Source organism: Pteropus alecto, unplaced genomic scaffold, assembly GCF_000325575.1.
Source record: "Pteropus alecto unplaced genomic scaffold, ASM32557v1 scaffold14, whole genome shotgun sequence".
NCBI classification, from domain to species: domain Eukaryota; kingdom Metazoa; phylum Chordata; class Mammalia; order Chiroptera; family Pteropodidae; genus Pteropus; species Pteropus alecto.
The window spans coordinates 15,020,353-15,025,452 of NW_006436810.1; the positions used below are offsets into that span (position 1 = coordinate 15,020,353).

At 35.6% G+C, this 5,100-nt stretch overlaps 1 pseudogene; it reads left to right on the forward strand.

Moving 5' to 3' along the window:
- The first annotated feature begins 4,618 nt into the window (after positions 1 to 4,618).
- LOC112481307 lies at positions 4,619 to 4,737 on the forward strand (annotated as a pseudogene).
- The last annotated feature ends 363 nt before the right edge of the window (positions 4,738 to 5,100 follow it).

Here is a 5,100-nt window from a genome sequence, read left to right on the forward strand (position 1 = left end):
GGCTACAGAGGTTAGCAAGAATTGAGTAAAACAGATCAACTGTGTTAACTCCTTCCTTTCAGGCAGGCGTGAATGAGTATATCAGTAGATAAACATGCACAGAAAGATATTGGATGGAAAACTCAACAATCATTTTTTAATTATTATCTGAATAAAAAAGTTCTTATAGATCTCTAATTTGAATTGCACATACAAACCTTTTACAAAAAAATTCTCCTGTGAAAATCTTTAAAAAAAATGCCTTTACATGCCATCATGTTTGAACCGCGTAAACGTCACCAATTTTTATTTCTCTGAATCAGAGTTCACACTTTTCCAGTGCCCACTATTTAAAAACATTATTGACAAAGCTTTAAAAACAGATTATTTCCAGGAAGCAGTAACTAATATGCAATGTGAAATTGATGGCATGGATATTAATTGCATATTGCTGTATTTAAAATTACCTCAAAACTTAGCAATTTAAAACAAGAAATACATATTATCTCATAACTTCTAAGAGCCAGTTGTCCCCAGGCCACTCTGGTGGGCGGTCTTCTCGTGAGACTGGACCAGCTAACCCTAACCCCTGAGGCCGAGTTTTCTGTGGTTTTGACCGGTGGGAAGAGGATTCATGTGCGAACACCTTCTTTTGGTTGCTGACGGGCTCTCCACTCCCCAGAGCCTTACCAGAATTAGGGAGAGGAGAGAGAGCTTCCCCATACGTAAGTCACAATTTTTTTTATAACCTTGGCTCAGATACCACCATCTTTGTGTAACTTATTCTCAAAAGTCACATCCCATCACTTCTGCAATATGCTCTGAGTCAGAAGCACATAACCAAACCCACACGGATTCAACCGGAAGGGATTTCAAGAGTTATGAGCCCAGGAGGCAGGGGTCACTAGGGCCACCCTGGAAGCCACTGTCACACCAGGTAGTCTCCAAGTTGAACTCTTTTTTAATGTTTTTAAATTTCTTACGTTGCTTGTATGCCGGGGAGATGGATCTTTGGTACTTCCACATGTCAATATCTAAATTTAATGATGAGCCTGATCAGATAAAAATTACTTGCTGAAAAAAATTATTCTAATTTGCGTTTTGGTCAGGAAAAACTGCAGCTGTATGTTCACCGCCTCTGTATTTGGAGTTCTCATTCCAACCCTGAAATCTTTAGTGACCTCGGACGCTGGGTTTTGACTTTTTCTCTTTAAGGGAGGATCTGAATGTACAGCTAATAAAAATGTCTGACTTCATTTCCAGCGAATTATAATTAAATTATATAAAGGAGAGCGTCACCATTCGAAATCATATACAGGTAATGATGCCAGTTAAATGAGAATGTGAGATAATTATATCTGATGATATAATTAGAAGAAGATCATTTAAGTTAGTCATTTCCAACATAGATGTGAATGTCTTAATTATTGAAAGGGCAACATTTGAAAACCCAAATACTTAATCCCACATGAATGCACTAAGTCAGAATTTCTGGGGTGGCCCTGTAAAGTGATGAATTTGAATGAAGCATTCAAATGCATAATGCCTGCTGAAAACAATTATAGTCTTGCCAGCAAGAATCAGAGTGGCTTATACTAAGACATTATTAGGAGAAATAGCAAAAATCGATAAATTTGAAATATATTTGCATCGCAGATTTGACACTATTGGCTAATGAATTAGATGCAAGCATTTGAGAGAAAGAGAAATCATGAACAATGTTATATTTTGCCAGTTACTAATACGTAAACTTTGAATTGGACAGAATGTACTAAAACGCCAGGGTTTTTCTAATAGAAAGTGCTGAGGAATGCAAATCTGAAGAAAATTGTGTGTATTTTCCTAAATATTAAAGTCATAATTTTAATTAAAAAAAAACAGTTGATATTCAAAATTTACAGAGCTCAAATAAAAACCTAGTGTGTGTGTGTGTGTGTGTGTGTGTGTGTGTACATATATATACATATATACATACACATATATATGATATAGATAGATAGATGATAGATAGAAATATAATATAGAATAAATATATATATAAGATAGAGATACATAAAAGGTAGAAGGACCTACTTAGAGGCGAGGGGGTCTTATAGTAGTTGCCAGACTCACAAATGATAACACTTTAACTTTGTCATCATCTGCCAACACCCATGAACCGTTTCCATCGATACGTCTCTTTGCCACATCACCCTCCTCTTCCACTCCCCCCGTCCCTTGCTCACTCCAGATGCTCCAGGCACTTGAATATTCTCCGGTTTCTTCATCAGAGCAAAATCACCCCTTTCTTAAGATCTCTGCAGTAGCTCTTCCCTCTGCCTGGAATATTCTTCTCCTTCATCTTCTCATTTGGCCATCTTCCCCTGATCATCCCCACTGACTTTCATTTCATTTCTGTTGACAGGAGCAAACTCATCTTCAATTCCTGTTTCATACGATAGAGACGGTGGTCATCTCTCCTTTTAGTTTTCTTGCAGACTTGATTATTTCCAAACCATGAAGTGAATTTACATTCCATATTTCAATGGTAATTCAAATCTAGTAGCTGTCATTGTATAGGGATTTACTTATAGATCTTATTTAAGTTTAGTTATACAATCTAGGTAAGAGATAATCAAAATTATGAATGAAAAGTATGTCATCATTCACATTTTATTTAACCACCAGAAGCCCTACGGGTAAAGAGAGGTTCTAAGATTACTGGAACATCCAGAGACATCTCGAGCTGAAGGCACGATAGAAATTCACACTCACGCGGCAAAGAGTAGAAAACCTGAATTACTGATAAACTGACATATTGCATAGTTATGCGCTGGAATAAACAGCACTTTCAATTTTAAGATATGGCTTCTTTTTTTTTCTTTTGATAACAGTTTCTGAGTACCTTCGGAAAGTTCTAATGAATTCTCTCAAGATTTCATATTAATTGTCCTGCAAATGTTAATAACATGATGGCACTATGTAGGATGAGTTAAGAAAGCATGATCTAAGTGCTTTCTCAGAACCTTTTTTGGACAAAGAAAGATAAATCATACTTGAGATCATTGTTGTTTAATAAAGCTTATAGTAAGGATACAGTATTCTGTGACTGAACTGTGCTAACCACTGGCCACATGTGGCTATTGAGCACGTGAAATGTAACCAGTAAGGCAGAAACACTTATTTATTTCATTTTGTTTTAATTACTTAAAATTTAACTTTTAATAGCCACATGGAGTTAGTAGCTACCATATTAGACAGTGTAACTTCAGATTCTTTTTGTGTATAATAAATTTTTTCAGAAAACTACTCTTCTATTTAATTCTTATGATTTATCTTTACTTTGAAGAAATTAAAAGTCTGTTATTCTTTATAGTTTCTACCTCTCTCATACAAAATATTTTAGGGAAGTCTTGTTTGATTTTCAAGAAGTCTTAAAGTCTTATATGTAAGACCTTTAGATTTTCCTTAGGATTACAAAGTTATATTTTGCCAGTTACTAATACATAAACTTTGAATTGGACAGAATGTACTAAAACGCCAGGGTTTTTCTAATAGAAAGTGCTGAGGAATGCAAATCTGAAGAAAATTGTGTGTATTTTCCTAAATATTAAAGTCATAATTTTAATTAAAAAAAAACAGTTGATATTCAAAATTTACAGAGCTCAAATAAAAACCTAAAACTAAACATAATAAGTTTCTTTAAAGGACTTTATAAACAAATAAATTGGTTCTCAGAGGAGAAATAACATATAAAATTAAGGTAAATAATCAAAGTACTTCCACATTTTCAAGAGTAAGTTTTGATTATTAAATAGTTTTTGTAAGAATAGCCAGAAACTCCATTTCTTGACAATGAAACTCTGTAGACTATACATTATAGCTGTGTTAGCTATATTTTTTTAAATATCTCTAAGATAAAGGATGCATAATATTTCAGAATGGGACACAGAGGAATTCCTTATTAGCTTTAAATGGTAGATTTTTTTTTTTAAAAAAATCACTTGGCTAAATTGAAAACTTGGATGTATTTTGCTAAAAATATCACATTGATTTCCAGATGGTTCATTTGGCAAAAATCTTTGAATCATAACTGATAAGAAGAGTAACCGCTATATGCAGAACACGTTGATATCACGTTAGATTGTTCTAAGCCATCAAAAATTTAAAAAAAAATTCTGTATTTAAATCTACTATATTTTTAAATCTTTGATAAATGGCTTTTTATAGACTGTAATTTTTAAGTGGGCTTCCTGACACATTGCAATATAAAACAGAAGTCATTTACCTACATCTATAGAAATAAAGATATGTGCATCAACTTCAAGTTATATTTTGTTCCGCAGAAAACATAATACAGAAATCCTGTATTAATGAAATGAATGAGAACAGAAGTGATGTTAGAGATTATCGTTGATGAGTTACTACGGGAAATAAGTCAGTAGCTTGGACAAAATCGTCTCGCTGGCTCCCATGTATGAGAGCTCCTGGGATGGTGCTGATGGGACGTGGTGGCAGCACCGCGGCCCATCCCTCCAGGGACAGGCTCCCTCTGGAACCCCAACTTCCCAGCAACCTATTGGCTAGGAAGAACTCAAGCGCCTTTGTCTGAGTTTATCGTTATGAAGGAAAATATGAAGCAATTAAAATACAATGGCACGTCTCCGGCCATGCCGCCCTGAACACGCCCGACCTCGTCTGAGCTCGGAAGCTAAGCAGGGTCGGGCCTGGTTAGTACTTGGATGGGAGACCACCTACAAAGACCGTATGCTGTAGGTGTAAAAAATAAAAAAATTAGGTATTGTAAACCGACGAGGTCCTTGCAATCTGTGAGATCAACCAAGGGTTGCCAGACCTAAGAAAATAAAAAATTAAAAATTAAACAAAAATATGATGCCAAATAAGGAGCCAGTGTGACGTCGGCCACAGGAGTCACTAGACGAGGACAAATCTCATATCCAATCAGAAGCTCCTGGAAACAGGGCATAGACATACATTGAGGTTCTGACGTTCATGGGCTCATCTTAGCATCCAGTTATGTAGAAGCTTCATCCTCGTGAAGACGCGGCTCTGCGTCCTGCAGAGAGGGACGTTGACACCTGAGCATGAAGCGTTTTATTTAATGTCGTAGAAGACTGGTAA